This window comes from Ursus arctos, unplaced genomic scaffold (assembly GCF_023065955.2).
Source record: "Ursus arctos isolate Adak ecotype North America unplaced genomic scaffold, UrsArc2.0 scaffold_31, whole genome shotgun sequence".
Taxonomy (NCBI): domain Eukaryota; kingdom Metazoa; phylum Chordata; class Mammalia; order Carnivora; family Ursidae; genus Ursus; species Ursus arctos.
This window is the reverse complement of record NW_026622997.1, coordinates 15,183,059-15,203,269: the sequence shown is the minus strand read 5'-3', so window position 1 is coordinate 15,203,269 and position 20,211 is coordinate 15,183,059. Positions and strand designations below refer to the sequence as shown.

Here is a 20,211-nt window from a genome sequence, read left to right as displayed (position 1 = left end):
TTAATGAAGTGTGGATCAGCTGTCCCTTTATGATAATACACTGCTAAACAGCAAAGTGTGTGGTAAGGATTTCATTCATCAGGGAGAGAATCTACATTGTTCAATACGTCCCCTTATTAAGGGGTGGGTTTATAGCTTGAAAGAAGGGAGATACAGAGCAGTCCATATGACTCACATATTGTCTCTTGCTCGGTATTTGCAATAAAAGAACACATCTTTTGACTTCAACATAAATCTACCATAAACTATAGATATTTTTAGAATATATAGAAATAAATAGAACACACAGAAATAGTTCTAATTATTGCTTTAAAAATTAGAAATAAAATCTGGCTCATTTTTTCCCAAGAAATCATTAAAAGCTTTCCTTTGTTTTCATTCAAAAGGATACCACTCATACATGCAGAATAGCCAACCTGCTTCCCCTCTGGTCAGTACTTGATAACCAGGGCACATACAAACAGAATCTCCTTTCATTGCCGTTGTTAATGGTGAAAGAGCTTTATTCTTCCCCGTGTCCCCAAATTCAGAAACTGGTCCAGTTCCAAGGTGTCCTGAATCCAACTATCTGGCTTTGGATGAAATCTCCAAGGAGTTTTGTATTCACTCACTACTTCCTGTGGAAGCAGAAGTTGTAGTAATCATCATGAGGATCTCGAATTGCAACCTTAGCACCCCTATGAGCTTTCTTTTGGTTCCTTACGTATTCAGTATTACGTCTCTGAATGACTTTATTTTGTAGTTGTGAAATTGACACTCTGTTTTCCTGTACAGCAGGTTTCATTTTATTCCCTAGACATTGGCAGTTATTTACTATCTTTAAATGGGCCCAGAATGTTATGAAAGAAATATGGTTTTGGATTTTATTTCCATCCTCCTGGAGAGAAGGCCATAATTTACAAAGTAACTGGAAATAAACTAATATTATATCACTGTTAAGAATATATATATTTGTTTCGTAAAACTTCAGTTTCCTTAAACTTGGTACATATATGTGGGACTGCTGAATTAATTCACAAATCATTTAAGGATTGCGAATACATTTTTAAGGTATTTCAAATCTATTTTCGAGACCTAACAAATCAGAACTACTTCTCTCCCATCTTTGTTAACCAGGGTCTGCTCTGTGCTCCAGAGACACGCTCTGAGCACTTACTCACAGTAGTTTGTGTATTTTTTACATCTCACCAGCTTTTTTGCCAGCACCTCACGAATCTCCTATAGTATCCTCTACGTTTGACATACAGCCATACCCCAGCAGTTTTTCAAGAGTTCTCTATAATTCATGTCTGTGAATAATTGTGGTCTGTTCTTTCAGGACCTCTCTGGGGATACTGCTCTTGTCTTGCTCAGATCCCATTTGTTGGGCAAGGCCAGCGCCACCATACCCCCCCCCCCTCCCCCGTCTGCCGCTGCCTCTAGAGAATGCTGGCTGCCAGCAGTGCTGGCGGGCAGAGACCAGAGGTGTTTACGTCAGGTAACGAGAGAGAAGACTCTCGTTTTCTATTCTGGGTGGGAGAGATGGCAGAGCACTCCTCTCCTGCAAGCCCAATATCTTATGTAGATCAAAGTACATCCTATTGTTTCATCACCATATTCTTTCTCCCTGGGGACCCAGGGGACTGAACCATGAAGAGTCTTTACTTAACACTTTACTTAATGTGACTGCTCTCACGTCCAGAGTTGTTACCAAGACAGCCGTGTCAGTGTCTGACCCCTCCCCCAGTGAGCCTCCATAGGATGAGTTTCCTTCCAAGATGCTGCCCGGGCTCTTGTGCAAAGCGGGCTGCCCCACCAGTTTGCAGAGAATTCTGGAGCCGAGAGATGCGCCAGCTGCTCCACCCACAGTGTAGAGACGGAGCAGGTGACTGAATGCGTATACACCTGATAGCATTCTGGAACACTTTTTAAAAAAATTTATTTATTTGAGAGAGAGCACAGAGGGAGAGGGAGAAGCAGCCTCCCTGCTGAGCAGAGAGCCTGATGAGGGACTCGATCCCAGGATCCTGAGATCACAACCTGCGCCGAAGGCTGACGCTTAACCAACTGAGCCGCCCAGGTGCCTTCTGGAAACCTTGTAAAATATGCTATTGAAATTTGTAGTTTTTAAACATTGTTATTTCTCTCTTAAAAATCTAGAACAAACATATTTTAGAGTTCTGCTAGTTGGTTTGCCCTGAGTCATGGGTCTCTTCACAGTTCTGGAATTACTGCCGCCTCAGTAGCCCTCTGCTTGAAAATACAATACTTTATCAGATCTCTGTCATTGTCTCTATTCTGTCTTCCTCCTTCCCAGCACTCTTTACTTGCCGCACTTTACTTCATATATACATAATCCTGATAACTCTCTAAACCTAAGGAGAATGTTGTGAAAGGAAAAAGAGGTCAAAAGTGGACCCCCGAAGTCTGCTTAGCCCCATTCCTGGTATGATTTTGACACACTCATTCACTTATTACTAGACACATTCCACAGATGTTTACTGAGAGCCTGGTGTGCGCCAGGCACAGAGGGTCTTGACCAGTTGGGGAGGAGAGTGGCTAGGGAAAACCAAAAGACTACCAAGAGTCCTCCAGGCGAAAGGAAGAACAGCTGCCGTGGCACAGACGGAGAAGGATGCATTGGGGGAACTTCAGGTAATTAGTTATGCCTAGAGCACAGCTGGGCTCTAGGCTTCTGGAAGGAGAGGGGGCTTAGCAAAGTGGGTAGAGCTTGTTGAATTTTGGCCCAGCCAGCCAAAGAACTTAATTATTTGATGTTTTAAAAATTCTTCAGGGACGCCTGGGGGGCTCAGTCGCTTAAGCGTCTGCCTTCGGCTCAGGTCATGATCCAGGGTCCTGGGATCGAGCCCCATGTCAGGCTCCCTTCTCCCTCTCCCTCTGCACCCCCCCCCCAAACTCATGCTCTCTTTCTTTCTCTCTCAAATAAAGAAATTAAATCTAAAAAAAAAAATTCTTCAGATTTTATGCCAAAAAGGATGTAAATTCTTCTGCAACATTCGGTTGGGTGCCAAGAAATTGAAGTTAAAATGCGTAGTGTACATGTCTCAACTAATAAAGTGGACTTTCCTTCCTCTGAGCTCTCTACTGTATTCGCACTGTATTAAATTATTGATAATAACAGTAAACATTTGTAATGATAAAAATAATGAGGTTGTCAATAGACTAGGCTTGCTTTGGGGCTTTGATTTTTATATAATTTTAACCTATTAGGGGAAATATATCTCATTTTACTGTTAACAAAATTGTGATCTGACCAGTACTCTGAAGACCGACTGCTGCAAACCCATTGAGAGAAGTCCTATGTGAGCTAATTTGTTTTGATTGAAGGAAAATCCTTCTCTTAGTAGGGAGTAGGTCATTCTTCACCCCTTTTCCTGTGGTGGTGGTTGTGGACAAAGCAGAGTGGAGTAACTTAAGAGTTGAAGGCTCCTCTTGTACCCTTCTCCAGGCATCTCTGAAGCCTTATAGAGCAATATTAGAGTAGACAGCTCCTGGTGTTACTGATCTTTTGAAGATAGTTAAATTTTGGTAATTTAGCATATTTAATATAATATTCAAGATTTAAGCAAATATGGCCAATTACTACAGAGGGTTGGGCTGATGACTTTTTTCCCCCTGCTTTGACATATGGCATTGTGTAAGTTTAAGGTGTGTGGTGTGATGATTTGATGCTCTTCTTTATTGCAAAATGATTACCATCATAGCATTAGCTAACACCTTAACAACTTCCAAGTATTTGATACAGGATTATTAACTATATTCACAGTGCTGTGTATTAGAAGCCCAGGACTTGTTAGTTTGTACCCTTTGACCAATATCTGCCCATTTTCCTGTACCCCGCAGCCCCTGGTGACTACCTCTCTGCTCTCTCTATGATTTAGCTTTTTTAAGATTCCACATAGATTCCATGTCATTCTCTGATTTATTTCACTTAGCATAATGCCCTCAAGGTTCATCTGAGTTGTAAGGGCAGGATTTCTGTCTTTCTCATAGCTGAATATTATTCCATTGAATATATATACCACATCGTCTTTATCCATTCATCTGTTGACAGACACTTAGACTGTTTCCGTGTATTGACTATTACGAATAGTGCTGCAGCGAACATTGGGGCACAGATATTTCCGATACCTTGTTTTCATTTCTTTGGTATATATCTAGAAGTGAGATTGCTGGATCCTGGCAGTTCTATTTTTAATTTTTTGAGGGACCTTTGTACTGTTTTTCATAGTATCTGCATCAATTTCCATTTCCACCAGTAGCACAGGGGGGTTTCCTTTCTCTGCATCCTTGCTAACACTCGGTAACTCTTTTTGAGGATAGCCATTCTAACTAGTGTGTGGTTATGTCTCAGTAGAGTTGCAGTTCTCTGATAACTAGTCATGTTGAGCACATTTTCATGTGCATTTTGGCCGTCTGCAGGTCTTCTGTGAAAAAATATTCAGTTCCTCTCTCCACTTTTTTAATCAGGTGGTTTTTGTGCTGAGTTATTTATATATTTTTGGGTATTAACCCTTTACCAGATGTATGATTTGCAAATGTTTTCTCCCTTTCTGTGCTTTGCCTTTTCATTTTGTTACTGTTTCTTCTGTTTTGCAAAAGCTTTCAGTTTGATATAGTCCCACTTAATTACTTTTGCTTTTGTTGCTTGTGCTTTTGGTGTCATCCAAAAAAAAATGTTGCCAAGACCAATGTCAGGGAGCTTTTTGCCTTTGTTTTCTTTTAGGAGTTTTATGGTTTCAGGTCTTAGGTTTAAATAGTAAGCCCATTTTGAGTTAATTTTTGTGAGTATTGTAAGAGAGAGGTCCAATTTCATTCCTCTTCATGTAATTACTCAGTTTTCACAGCACCATTTATTGAAGAGACCATCCTTTCTCTGTTGAGTATTCTTGTTCCCACGTCAAATGTTCATTGACTGTATATGTAAGGGTTTATTTTTAGGCTTTTGTTTCTGTTCCATTGGACGATGTGTCTGTTTTGATGCAGGTATCCTAGTGTTGTGATTACTGTGGCTGTGTAGTATAGTTTGTAATATAGCTCAAGATGTTTGATCCCTCCAGCCTTGGTCTTCTTAGGATTGATTTGGCTGTTTGGGATCTTTGTGGTTCCATACAAATTTTAGGATTTTCTTCCTATTTATGTGAAAAATGGCATAGGAATTTTGATAGGGATTGCATTGAATCTATAGATGACTTTGGAAAGTAGGGACATTTTAACAGTATTAATTCTGATCCATGAACGTGGGTCTCTATTTGCATCTTCTTCAGTTTCTTTCATCAAAATCTTGTAGTTTTCAGTGTACAGATATTTCACTTTCTTGGTTAAATTTTTTCCTGAGTATTTTATTATTTTTGATGATCCATTGTGAATGGGATTATTTTCTTTATTTCTTTTTCAGATATTTTGTTGTTAATGTGTAGAAATGCAACTCTGTTGATTTTGCATCCTGCAACTTTACTGAATTTATTGATTAGCTCTAACAGGTTTTTGATGGGATCTTTAGGATTTTCTGTATATAAAATCATATCCTCGGCAGACAAAAACTTCTTACTTTCCTCTTTGGATGCCATTTCTTTTTCTTGCCTGATTGCTTTGGCTAGGATCTAGTACTCTGTGCAGTAAGAGTGGTGAGAATGGGCACCCTTATCTTGTTTCTGATTTTAGAAGAAAAGCTTTCAGCCTTTCACCACTGAATATAATGTTGGCAGTGGGCTTGTCATAAATGGCCTTTATTGTGTTGAGATGTGTTTCTTTTATACCCAGTTTGTTGAGCATTTTTATCATAAAAGGATGTATTTTGTCAAAGGCTTTCTCTGCATCTATTGAGATAGTTTTTATCTTCTGTTCTGTTGATGTGGTACATGACATTCACTGATTTGTGTGTATTGAACCGTCCTTGCAACCTGGGGATAAATCCCGCTTGATCGTGTATGATTCTTTTAATGTGCTATTGAATTCAGTTTGCTAATATTTTGTTTTGAGAAATTTGCAACTATATTCCTCAGGGATATTGGTCTGTAATCTTGTAGTTCTTTATCTTGTTTTGGTATCAGCCTAATGCTGGCCTTATAAAATAAGTTCGGGGGTGCCCTGTCTTCATTTTTTGGAAAAGTTTGAGAGATTAGCGTTAATTATTCTTTAAGTGTCTGGTAGAGTTCATCAGTAATATCATCTGATCTAGGCTTTTCTGTGTCTGAGGGATTTTGATTATTGATTCAGTCTCCTTACTCCTGTTAGTTTGTTCAGATATCCGTTTCTCCCCGGCTCTGTCTTGGTAGGTTGTATTTCTAGGAATTCATCCATTTCTTCTAGGTTATCCAGTTTGTTGGTGTATAATTGTTCATAATAGTTGTTTGTGTGTCTGTGATATCAGTTGTGATGTCTTCTTTTTCAGTTATCATTTTGAGTTCTCTCTTTTTTTGTGAGTTAATCTAACTAAAGGTTGTCAATTTTGTTTATCTTTTGAAAAAAAAAAGCTTTGGGATGATTATGGTAATCACTAATCTTTTTGCATCAATATAAAATAATAAAATATATATTTGAAAATTTAAGTTACCTGTCATGTACTTGGTCAGGAATTACTGGGTCAAGAATTTCTTATGGGGTTATATTCTTTAATTGTTTTACATCATGATATCATTTATTTCATCTCATTTTTTATTTCATATGAATAAGAAGAAACCAGCCAATTCAAAACTGTGATTGTTTTTTTTGTTAAGGGAATTCTACAACTTTCTTTGATAGTCATTCCGTTAACAGTATTTCTCTTTTTTACTTGGAATATTTTAATTACACAATTAATACATTGTTAGTGATTTCTTATTAAAAACTAAGACATTAGACATATACAGAGTAAAGAGTTTCTTTCCCTTCCCCCACTCCCTGCCCCATGTCCTTCTCCTTCCCCCCAGAAATAATTGCTATTAACAATTTAATGTGTGTCCTTCCAAAATTTTTCCTGTACATACGTACATATATTTGCGCATAAACATGCATAGGCAAATAGATTGAGGTTCGTTAAACTGTTTATTTAAACCAAATCTGATAATGTGAAGTTTGTATTGTACTTTACATTAGATGAGTTCAAGCCATGATTTCTTTTCTTACACAGTTATTCTGTAAGGCATTCTTCAAGGCTTCTTTTTTTTTTTTTTTTTTCTTTTACTCAGTGTCTTAGCCAGTTCAAACAGTCATAACAAAATAGCATAGACTGGGTGGCTACACAATAGAAATTTATTTTCTTACAGTTCTGGAGCCTAAAGTCAGAGCTCAGGTGCCAGCATGGTCAGGTTCTGGTAAAGGTGCTCTTCCTGGCTTGGAGACGCTGCATTCTCATTGTGCCCTAACATTGCTGGGAGAGAAAGCAAACTCTCTGGTGCCTCTTCAGATAAGGGCATGAATCCCCCATAAAGGTTCCATCCTCCAGACCTCATCTAAATCTTCCCAAAACCCTCCTCCAAATACGATCACACCGGGCATATGAATTTGGGAGGGACATAAACTTCCCAAAACCCTCCTCTCCAAATATGATCCATATATGAATTTAAGGGGACATAAGCACTTGATCCATAACGCTCAGACTTGTGCAACTTTGTTTTATTAGTAATTTGAATAAAGGTGCCAAAACTTTAAAATACAATAAACCTAAAAAGAAAAAATATATATATATATATATTTAGGAATTTGGAAAGCCTTTTTTTTTTTTAATTCCAATATTATTAGTGTAAAGTGTTATATTACTTTCAAGTGTACACTAAAATGATTCAACAATTCCATATATCCCCCAGTGTTCATCATGATAAGTGTACTCTTTAATTCCCATCACCTATTCCACCCAACCCCCACCCGCCTCCCCTCTGGTAATCATTCAGTTTGATGCATAGTTAAGAGCTTGTTTTTTGGTTTCTCTTTTTTTTTCTTTGTTTTTCTTTTTAAAATTCCACATGTGAGTGAAATGTGGTATGTGTCTTTTCTCTGCCTGCCTTATTTCACTTAGCATTATACCCTCTAGATCCATCCATGTTCTTGCAGATTGCAAGATTTCCTTCCTTTTTCTGGCTGAATAATATTCCATTGTATATATATACCACATATTCTTTATCCATTCATCTGTCGATGGACATTTGGGCTGCTTCCATAATTTGGCTATTATCAATAAACATAGGGGTGCCTATATCTTTTTGAGTTAGTATTTTGTTTTGTTTGGGTAAATACCCAGTAGTAGAATTACTGGGTCACACGATAATTCTATTTTTAATTTTTTTTTTTTTTTTTTGGTGGGCAGCAAAGCAAAGTTTATTGAATGACAGTAAAGTAACAGTGGAAAGCTCCTTATGTGGGAGGGGACCCAAGAGGGTTGCCCCATTTTTAATTTTTTTGAGGAACCTCCACACTGTTCTCCACAGTGACTGTACCAGTTTGCTTTCTCACCAGCATTGCCCAAGGGTTCCTTTTTCTCCGCATCCTCGCTAAATGCTTGTGGTTCCTTGTGCCTTTGATTTGGCCATTCTGACAGGTGTGAGGTGGTATCTCATTGTGGTTTTAATTTATATTTCCCTAATGATGACTGATTTTGAGCATTTTTTCATGTGTCTGTTAGTAATCTATGTGTCCTCTTTGGCAAATATCTGTTCATGTCTTCTGCCCATTTTTCAAATGGAATTTTTTTTTTGTTTTTGATGTGGAGTTATATAAGTTCTTCGTGTGTTTTGGATACTAACCCTTTGTCAAATAAATAATTTACAAATATTTTCTCCCATTCAATAGATTGTCTTTTTGTTTATTGTTTCCTTTGCTATGTGGAAGCTTTTTATTTTTGTGTATTCCAAGTGTTTATTTTTGCCTTTGTTTCCCTTGCCTTAGGAGACCTGTCTAGAAAAATATTGCTATGGCTAATGTCAGAAAAATTACTGCCAGTGCTCTCTTCTATGATGTCTATGGTTTCACGTCTCTTATTTAGGTTTTTAATCCATTTTGAGTTTATTCTTGTTTATGGTATAAGAAAGTGGTCTACTTTCATTCTTTTGCATGTAGCTGTCCAGTTTTCCCACCTCAGTTTGTTGAAGAGACTGTCTTTTTCCCATTGCATATTCTTGCCTCTCTTGCCATAAATTAACTGACCATATAATCATAGGTTTATTTCTGGACTCTCTATTCTGTTCCATTAACCTATGTGTCTCTCTCTGTGTTAGGACCATACTTTTTCCAGATTGCTTTGGCTCTTTGGGGTCCTCTGTGGTTTCATGCAAAATTTAAGATTATTTGTTCTAGTTCTGTGAAAAATACTATTGGTATTTTGATAGAGATTCCATTAAATCCGTAGATTACTCTGGGTGGTATGAACATTTTAACAGTATTTGTTCTTCCAATCCATGAGCATGGAATAGCTTTCCACTTATTTCTGTCATCTTCAGTTTCTCTTACTAGTGTTCTCTAGTTTTCAGAGTACGGGTCTTTCATCTCCTTGGTTAAGTTTAGTCCTAGGTATTTTCTTATTTTTAGTGAAATTGTAAACGAGATTGTTTTCTTAATTTCTCCTTCTGCTAATTTATTATTAGTGTATAGAAATGCAACAGATTTCTTCTGTGTATTGATTTTGTATCCTGCAACTTTACTGAATTCATTTATCAGTTCTAATAGTTGTTTGGTGGGGTCTTTATGGTTTTCTGTATCTAGTATTATGACATCTGCAAATAGTGAACGTTTTACTTCTTCCTTGCCAACTTGGATACCTTTTATTTCTTTTCTTCTCTGATTGCTGTGGCTAGGACTTCCAGTACTATGTTGAATAAAAGTGATGAGAGTGGACACCCTTGTCTTGCTCTTGATCTAGGAGAAAAGCTCTCAGTTTTTCACCATTGAGTATGATGCTAGTTGTGGGTTTTTCATATATGGCCTTTATTATGTTGAGGTATGTTCCCTCTAAACCTGTTTTGTTAAGGGTTTTATCATGAATGGATGTTGTACTTTGTCAAGTGCTTATTCTACATCTATTGAAATGATCAAATAGTATTTATCCTTTCTCTTGTCGATGCGATGTATCGTATTTGATTTATGAATATTGAACCACCCCCTTGCAGCCCAGGAACAAATCCCACTTGGTCGTAGTGAATGGTTTTTTTAAATGTGTTATTGTAATTGGTTTGCTAATATTTTGTTGAGGAATTTTGCATCTGTGTTCATCAGAGATATTGGCCTGTAACTCTCTCTCTCTCTCTTTTTTTTTTTTTTGTAGTGTCTTTATCTGGTTTTGGTATCAGGGTAATGCTGGCCTAATAGAATGAACTTGGAGGCTTTCCTTCCTTTTTTGTTTTTGGAATAGTTAGAGAAGAATAGGTATTAACTGTTCTTTAAATGTCTGGTAGAATTCACTTCTGAAGTCATCTGGTCCTGGACTTTTGTTTGTAAGGAGTTTTTTTTTTTTTTTAATACCAGCAATGAAATGGAAGTAGTAGCAATTTGTTCAAATTTTCTACTTCTTCCTGATTCAGTTTTGGGAGGTTATATGTTTCTAAGAATTTATCCATTTCTTCTAGGTTGTCCAATTTGTTGGCATATAAATTTTCATAATATTCTCTAATAATCCTTGTATTTGTGGTGTCAGTTATTGTTTCTCCTTATTCATTTCTGTTTTTATTTGAGCCCTCCATCCCCTCCCTCCCCCCCCCTTTTTTTTTTATAAGTCTGGCTAAAGAGTTATCAATTTTGTTGATCTCTTCAAAGAACCAGTTCCTGGTTTCATTGATCTGTTCTATTGCTTTTTTTTTTTTTAAGTTTCTATTTTATTTATGCTTTTATCTTTATTATTTCCTTCCTTTTACTGGTTTGGAGTTTTTTTCTTTTTATAGCTTTTTTAGGTGTAAAGTTAGGTTGCTTATTTGACATTTTTCTTGCCCCTTAAGGTGAGCCTGTATTGCTCTAAACTTCCCTCTTAGAACAGCTTTTCCTTCATCCCAAAGATTTTGGACAATTGTGGTTTCCCTTGTATCTCTTTTGCTGCTTTTAAAATTCTCTCCTGGGGCGCCTGGGTGACTCAGTTGGTTAAGCGTCTGCCTTCGGCTCAGGTCATGATCTCAGGGTCATGGGATTGAGCCCTGCGTCAGGCTCCCTGCTCAGTGGGGAGTCTGCTTTTCCCTCTCCCTCTGTTCTTCCCCCCTGCTCATGCTTGCTCGCTCTCTCTCTCAAATAAATCTTGAAAAAAAATTAAAATTCTCTCTCTTTCACCCTTTTGCACTGTTGCTGGAAATGCAAACTGATTCAGCCACTATGGGAAACAGTATGGAGGTGCCTCAGAAAGTTAAAATGGAACTACCCTATGAGGGGCACCGCGGTGGCTCAGTTGGTTAAGCATCCAACTCTTGATTTTGGCTCAGGTCATGATCTCAGGGTTGTGAGATCAAGCTCGATGTCAGACTCTGACCTCCAAACTCGAAGTTTGGAGCCTGCTTAGGATTCTCTCTCCCCCTCTTCCTCTGCCCACTCCTCCTGACCCCCAACGCATGTACTCTTTCTCTAAGGAAAAAAAAAAAAGAAAGAAAGAAAGAAAAAAGAGAACTACCCTATGATCCAGCTATTGTACTACTGGGTATCTGCCCAAAGAATACAAAAACACTAATTCAAAGGCATACGTACACCCCTAAGTGTATAGCAGTTTTATTTACAATAGCCGAACTGTGGAATCATCCCATGCCCATTGATAGATGAATGGATACAGAAGTTGTGGTGTAGATACACACAACGGAATATTATTCAGCCATAAAAGAATGATTCTTGCCATTTGCAACAATGTAGATGGAGCTGGAGTGTATAATGCTAAGGGAAATAAGTCAGAGAAAGACAAATACTGTATGATTCCACTCATATGTGAAATTTAAGGAAAAACCAAAAGGAAAAAAAGACGAACCAAGGAATGGACTTTTTTTGGGGGGGAGGGGAGCAAGTAGAAAGGAGGGTCTGAAAGAAAGGGAGAAGCAGACTCTCTGCTGAGCAGGGAGGCTGGACGTGGGGCTCGATCCCAGGACCCTGAGCCGAAGGCTGATGCTTAACCAACTTAGCCACCCAGGCACCCCAAGAAATGGACTCTTAACTCTAGAGAACAAACTAATGGTCACCAAAGAGGAGGTGGGTGGGGGAGATGGGTGAAATAGGTGATGGGTTTTAAGGACTACACTTGGTTTTTTTTTTTGTTTTTTTGTTTTTTTTAAAGATTTTATTTATTCGACAGAGATAGAGACAGCCAGTGAGAGAGGGAACACAAGCAGGGGGAGTGGGTGAGGAAGAAGCAGGCTCATAGAGGAGGAGCCTGACGTGGGACTGGATCCCATAACGCCAGGATCACGCCCTGAGCTGAAGGCAGACGCTTAACCGCTGTGCCACCCAGGCGCCCCTAAGGACTACACTTGTGATAAGCACAGAGTGCTTAAAAAAAAAAAAAAAAAAAAAACACGAAACTTAAAAAACCTTAAAAAATGATCTTTTAAAGTGTTCTTCGCCCCAACTATAAAGCTATGTCATATTACCCTTGCAAAAAATTTAACTTCCCATTAAAAAATAGCAATAAATAAAAATTCTCTGTCACTACTTTTTGCCATTTTCATTACTAATGTGTCTTGGTGTGGACCTCCTTGGGTTGATTTTGGGGCGGGGAGTGGGGCTCTCTGTGCCTCCTGGACCTGGATGTTTTTTTCCTTCCCCATATTCAGGAAGTTTTCAGCTGTTATTTCTTCAAACAGATTTTCTGCCCCTTTTTCTCTCTGTTCTCCTTCTGGGATCCCTAATGTGAATGTTGTTGGGCTTGAGGGTGTTGTTGAGTTCCCTTCGTGTATTCTCATTTGTTCTTTTTTCTTTCTCCTCTTTGATTGCTTTCCATTACTCTCTCCTTCCAGTTGCTGATCCATTCTTTTGCTTCCCCTAGTCTACTGTTCCATTGAGTGTATTTTTATTTTTATTTTTTTTAAAGATTTTATTTATTTATTTGACAGAGAGACAGCCAGCGAGAAAGGGAACACAAGCAGGGGGAGTGGGAGAGGAAGAAGCAGGCTCATAGTGGAGGAGCCTGATGTGGGGCTCGACTCCAGAACGCCGGGATCACGCCCTGAGCCAAAGGCAGATGCTTAACGACTGAGCCACCCAGGCGCCCCCATCTAGTATATTTTTAATTTCGTTTATTGAGTTATCTCTGGTTCTCTTTATGTTATGTTTTCTCTCTTTGTTGAGGGTCTCACTGAGGTCCTCCACTTTTTTCTCAAGCCCAGGGAGTATCTTTATGGCCAATATTTTAAATGCTTTATTAGGCCTATTACTTAATCTCTGTTTTATTAGCTCCTTTGCTGTGATTTTGTTCTGTTCTTTCATATGGGACGTAGTCCTCTCTCTTCATTTTGTCTCATTCGTTGTGTCTGTTCCTGCGCGTTAGGAAAGTCAGCTCTGTCTCCTGCCCTGGAAAGTAACAGCGTCGTGAAGTGGCGGTCCTCTAGTGCCTGCGGTGCAGTGTCGCACTTACCAGAGCCAGGTCTTCAGGGATGTCTCGTGTGTTGTGTGCACCCCGCTGCTGTGGCTGAGCCTCATTTGCCTTCAGTCTAGTTACTTACAGCTTCCCTGCGAAGTTCTTGGATGTGGCCAGGCCTGCAGTCAGACCAGACGTCTGCCCCCAGCCCATGGCTGGGGCTGCAGTAGGACGGGTGCGTGTGGTTATCCTCCCCTTGCCCTGGTGTAGGAGTCGCTTCGCAGTGCTGCGGGCCCCTAGTGGGGCTGCTTGCACGCTGCCAGGTTTGTGGTACCACTTTGGGTGGGTTCTGGCCCAGGGCATATCGGAGGGGCAGGTCCACAGGGACAATGAAGGGGTGGGAGAGGGAAATGGCACCTGCCGCTCCTTTGTTCTCGGAGAAGTCTCGTAAAGATCCCTGCCTGTCCGGCACATGCTCTGAGATGAGTGCACAAATCTCCCTCCCAGATATTTCAGGGGGTCTTCCAGCTGCTGCTTCTGCACTGTATCTCTGTGGGCTGTTTGTCGTGCTGTCTTCTCGAGGTTGAGGACTCCGTTTCCTTTCACCCTCTGGCTGTCCCAGAGCCAGCCCGCTGACTTAGAAGTTCCAGGTGTTAAGCCCCACTGATGGTAAGAACTCATGAAGTTAAGCCTCTCTGGTTTTCAAAGCCAAATGGTATGGGGATTTGTCTTCCCAGTGTGGGTCCCCTGTGTCTGGGGCACCTAGTGTGGGATCTGCTCCTCTCCCTTCCCCGTACCTGCGGTGTCCCTCCCTCCCAAGGACAGTCTCATGGGTCAGTTTTGCTCCCAGCTGTGTTCCGCCCTTCCTACCCTTTTTGATGTGGCCTCTTCTCTACATTGAACTGTGGAGAGTCTGTTCTGCTAGACTTTGGGTCATTTTCTGGGTTATTTACGTGGATGTGGGTGTTTTTCTACTTGTATCCATGGGATGAGGTGAGCTTAGGGTCCTTGTACTCCACCGTTTTCCCTGGAAGTCCGGAATTTGGATAATCTTCACAGAACACAAAGTTGGGGCTGAAATGAGGACGATAAATTCAAAAAGAACAAAAGCTTAAAATCCCATTAAGTAAAAAAAAAAAGAAAAATGAGTTATAGAAGTATAGGATGGATAAGATTTGGATTTGACAGCAATTAACATGAAACCTGGTGATGTTTGTTGGCAAGTACTGACTAATGCAGTGTGTGAATGCAATCTCGTGATCCCTTAACAGAAACGTAATCTCATCAGAAGAGGCCACCGGTCCTTCCGCACTCTTCCCTGAGTAGGCACTTTCAGAATACCGTATTCCGAGACAGCAAATATAAGGAAAAAGACGACTGAACCAGTGGTTTCATTTCTGTGTGGAATACTGTGGCTGTGGCCTGAGTGAGTTTGTGGAGTTAGCTACTAAATGTATTTGAAGGGAGTAGTGGTATAATTAGTATATGGTAAGTTTGAATTTCCTAGAGTAGTATATGTAATAAAATACTTAGTAGATTTGTAGAAAGGAGACAAGAACTTGGTATTTTTATAATAAAAGCACATAAATAGTTAACACTCTGATTATATTCCACACAAGTCTCAAGAGACCATGGTCTAAATCCTTGGTACTCAGAGTGTGGTCTGTGGGCCGGGAGCATCGACCTCACCCGGGAATTTGGTAGAAATGACTTTTGGGTTCTTTTGGGTTCTTTCCCAGACCAAGTTAATGAAAACTTGTACTTTAACACGATCCTCAGGTAATTTGTATGATAATTAAAGTTTAAGAGCATGAAAAATTCTGAACCTTCAAATGCATTCAATGAGAGCTTTAAAAAGCTACAAAGATGTCACTAAATTTCTTTTATATTATCTTAAAGCACGATGCCATTCCTTGGGTAGAATAATAAGAAAAATGAAGGACGGTGCAGTAGTGATGACTTGTGATTTTTTCTTTGTCCTTCTGGGCAGTTCCATCATTCTTATATTTTCGTAGTTTATTTTCTTTTTTTAGCACAAATTTAAATGCTTGAGTAGTAATAATTTCTGGGATGATTAAATAACAAGATGTCTTAAAATACAGAAAATATAAAATCACCAAGATCCTACAACGTATCTTAGATTTATAAAGGAGTCCACTGGACTCATGTTAAATGCAAAATAGAATGAGTTTTATTCTACTTTAAAAATATACAGTTTTTTTGTTTTTTGGAAGAAAGAATCGTCTGAAAAGGAAACTCAAAAAGTTGGGTCCAGTATACCCTGATGACATATCAGGTGTTAAGAGGGTTAAGGATCTTTCGCCACGTACTGGAAATGAGATTGCATATATGAAAATCTAGGTAGGAACGCAAAGTAATACGAAATATAGGTATCGCATGAATCCTGTAAAGGTTTAGAACAATGAGAGTTTCGTTAATTCATCCACTAAGTATCACGCAGTCGCATTGTTCTTAGAATTGGGGATAAAGTGGCCCTACTGGGGACCTATTAGAGGAGGCAGACCATGAGCTAGCCAGTGAAAGTTTGTATAGTAAGTGCTATCCGGGAAAACCGAGCAGGCGAGGAGACGGAGAAGGTTCTGCATCACAGACCAGGAGACCAGGAAACAGACAGTTCCCTCCTCCCTTTGTAATTAGGCCCATGAGGGATGGATCCGGGAGCGCCCGAGGAGCTGCCCTTGACCGGACACTGACATGAGATGAAGGGCCACGTGGGGGAAACAGAACGTAGCCGACCAAACCGCAGTGATCTGTTCTGTTCTAAATAAACCTTCCATCTGAGGGAAACTGTCCCACAGCCTCAGGGTTCCCCAGGATGCAGATTCAATCAGGCCCTCTGGTTTTGGCCAGCTTATTGTTCCGAGCCGTCCTGCAGCCCCGGACCCGTGAGGGCGAGCTCCACAAAGAGCCCTACCCTGCCACCCCAGCTCTGGAAGCTGCCCCGCCGAAGGTCTAAGACACTGATCGTTACTGAGCTTGGTTCCCAGTTCACACAGCGGTGCCAGTCTTGAGCTCACGGTCTCAATTTCCACATCTGTAAAATGGGAAAAATACCCAACTTGCAGGACTGTTGTGAAAACCCTAGATACTGTGTACCCCATGCCTGGCACATGTGTGTTTGATAAGCAGGTGCTGTTATCATTGCTCATCGTTTGGTTCATTTATAGTTCTCTTCAGATGTGGTAACCAAATATGTTCCCCCAGATGCTTCGATCCCTGACTTAGGTGGTTCCAGTCTCGTGGGAATTACTCTACAACACCAACAACAGCAGTTCAGAGCTCCTCTAAACGAGTGAGAGTTCCCTGCCCGGTTCGAGTCCTCAGCCGCCCCTCCAGGGCACCCCGCTGGGAGGTAGACGGTGAGCAGCTTTGCATCTTGGTGTAAAACACGCATAAATATGTGTTCTGGGGATTCAGCTGCATGAAAGCCGGAGAATTTCCTATGTCCACTTCTGGCCATTCTCTGAACGTTCTGGTTTTGTTCACAAATGTAAAGACGTTCTGATTCTTCAGACGCACGAGAGACTGGCTGGGAACCATCCCTCAGGGGCCTACCAAACGAAGTGTCAGTGTTAGCCCTCCTGAGCCCCGGGAGCAGCACAGAGAGGCCTCGCTGTGTGACAGCACTCTGGTTTGTGTCCCTTGTCTCTGGAAGGAGATGCCATCTCCCTGTCTCTCAGTTCTGTACAACTCAGCCTTGACCCTGGGGGTCCCAGAAGGGTTTCAGAGTTGTGTCTGCTTAGTCTGAGAAGGATACATTCCTGAGCTGCTTGGATCCCATTGCCTGACCTGCCATCATCGAATGCTTCAGGTTTCATTTTCTCTGAAATGCTTTTTTAAAAATTTTTAATGTTTTTTTATTATGTTAGTCACCATACAGTATATCCCCGGTTTCCGATGTAAGGCTCGATGATTCATTAGTTGCATATAACACCCAGTGCACCATGCAATACGTGCCCTCCTTACTACCCATCACCAGTCTCTCCCATTCTGAGATGCTTTTTTTTTTTTTTAAGGCAAGGATTTGGATACTGTGTCTTCTTACAAACTCAGCAGTCTGTCTCACGACCTTAATGACTTTTGCTGATTTTAAAAAGAAGTGAGGAAGGAGTTGGTGGTGGGAAATCACTATTCTGATCAAATAAGTATCTTTAAAATGTTCTATAAAACTGTATCAATAAAATAGGACAGACACCAAGATCTTGAATCACCACTTTATACAATATAATGCCCATGATTGATAAACGCTAAAACCCACAAAACGTCTAAAACAAAAATAAAGGAGGGGATATGAAGAAGAAAGAGTGAGTGAAGGCATGGGGGAGGGAAGAGAGGAGGAAGAGAAAGGAAAGGGAGGAAGGAACTGAGCTCCAGCTGACACTGCCAGGACGGGGGTGGGAGTCCCAGTCAAGAATTGTGCTGGCAAAAAAGTAGGTATGCTTTTCATGGCTGTCCTGTTTCCAAGTCCTCTCAGAAAAAGGTAGCTGAGGCAGGAGCGCCTGGCCGGCCTGGCCACCAGCACTGTGAGGTGCACGGTGCAGAGCCAGGGAGACCAGCTCAGCTTTGGGTAAGGAGTCCGCCCAGTGGGCTTGCCTCAGATGGGTCACCACTGCCTCCAAGTGGTGGTCTTCCTAGTGGCAGTAAACAAGGAGCCGGTGAAGGACATCACCAGTGTTAGGCAGCCCTGCTTCTCTGCTGGGGATGAGCGTGGTGTGAGGGGTGAGGACGGCAGGGACGTGCATGGCACGAGGGGGGCGGAGGCTAGCTTGCTCTGAGTTCTGGCTTGTCCATTAGAAAAATCTATTTCTGGTGCTCTTGATTCTCTTCTGTAAATCCTTTCCATATGGAATCATTTCCCTTTGGCACAAAGCACATCTTCAGCGTACATCGTAGTGCAGTTCTGCTGGCTACGAATCCTCGTACTTAGGCATCGTATGAAAATGTCCTTACTTCACCTTCAGTTTTGAAGGATATGCTGTTCTACCTTGCAGTCCCCAAGCAACCACTGATTTGCTTTCTGTCACATATATAAGTTTGTTTCCTAGAATTTCATGCGAATGGAGACCGTGTGTTTTCCCTCTTTCTCTGTCTAGATGCTTTAAGGCAGCATCGTAATTGTGGATCCATCCGTGTTGCGTGGGCATCAGTAGTTCTTTTATTTTGTTGAGTAGTATTTCATTGCACAGATATGCCACCATTTATCCATTCACCTGTTGATGGACATTTGGGAGGTTTCCATTTTTTAGCTACTAAAAATAAAGCTGCCATGAATATTTGTGTACAAGTCTTTGTAAGCTTACATGCTTTATTGTTTCTTGGGTAAATATGCCTAGAAGTAGTATGCTGGATCTATACAGTAGGTGAATGTTGATGTTTTTACCAAACTGCTAAACTGTTTTTCAGCGTGGTTGCACCATTTTACATTCTTAGTAGCTGTGGTAAGCAAGCAGGGGTACACAATTAAAGATGCCTTGCTTCCCATCTTTCCATCCTTCAGCCATTGTTATACACCGCCATAGATTAAATTTAAAGTCCTGGAACATTCCGCTGGAAAACGAAACACTACTTTGAAAAGATACATGCACCCCACTGCTTATTGCACCACTACTAACAATGGCCAAGATATGGAAGCAACCCAAGTGTCCATTAATATACAAATGGATATCTACCTACAGTGGAATACTATTCAGCCATAAAAAATGAGATCTCGCCATTTGTGACAAGATGGATGGACCTAGAGGGTATTACGCTAAGTGAAAGAAGTCTGATGGAGAAAGACAAATACCATATGGCTTCACTTAAATGTGGAATCTATAAAACAAAACCAGGGACAGACCCACAGAGAACAAATTGATGGGTGCCAGAGGGGCAGTGGGTGAGGGGACGGGCAAAATGGGTAAAGGGGAGTAGGAGCTACAGGCTTCCATTAGGGAATGAAAGGTACCACATAGGGTGTTGAGTCAGTGATGCTGTGACAGCATTGTATGGGGACAGATGGTAGCTACACTTGTCGTGCGCATAGCATAGCTTATAGAGTGGTCAGATCACTATGTTGTACACCTGAAACCAGTGCAACGTTGTGTGTCATCTGTACTTCCAGGACTTTATTTTATCGAACGTGGACTTTACTATGTGGGCAAGGGGAAATCCCTGAAGTTGTTCTAGAAGTGGAGAATTGTTTGGGGGAGAATTGTGTGGCCTAGGGAACTTGGAACATAGTCTGGAGGGGGAGCCGTGGCCATGGATGGGTGTCTTCCTTGGCCCCTGGGATTTCCTGTGTGGAGGGGCACGGCCAAGGGACAGCCAGCATGGGGGCCTGTAAAGTATGGGGTTCAGGATGGCATTCCTCCTGCTGAGGTGTAAGGGCAGTACTGTTCCCTTCTCTTCTAATCTGTCCAAATAACCATCTTTAAAAACGCGACAGTTCTGTGTATCTCCTCCTTCCCAGTTGTTTGCTCTTTGCCTTTCTCTGTATGTCTCACTTTCGCAATTTGTCTATAAGCTTTTGAGTCCTTTTTGTCCTCCTGTGTCTGACAAAGTGTTAGTACGTAATGGCTGTTCAAAAGGTTGGCTGAGTGAGCGAAGTGTGCTGCACGTAGTGTAGTTTGCTGATTTTTCTGAGCTCCTGGGTTACGGTGTTCATCTTAGGAAATCACCCAGCATGCTTTTGTCATAGAACCTAGCGTGTGGCTATGAATTCATTACCCAAGCTGCTCTCTCCCACGCTGTGTAAGTGTTTGTCCTTA

At 40.9% G+C, this 20,211-nt stretch overlaps 1 protein-coding gene across 2 annotated transcripts in view; it reads left to right on the top strand.

The window, feature by feature from the left end:
• The window catches only part of ELOVL2 (ELOVL fatty acid elongase 2), a 66,827-nt gene that overhangs the window by 22,842 nt on the left and 23,774 nt on the right, over window positions 1-20,211 (top strand). The window contains exon 1 of one of the 2 annotated variants that reach the window (XM_044388744.3): window positions 15,695-16,824. The exons of the other annotated variant lie outside the window; for it this stretch is intronic. The gene's annotated coding sequence lies outside the window, so the exon portion shown is untranslated. Of the gene's footprint in view, window positions 1-15,694; window positions 16,825-20,211 lie in introns of those variants that run through there. 2 annotated transcript variants of the gene reach the window in all.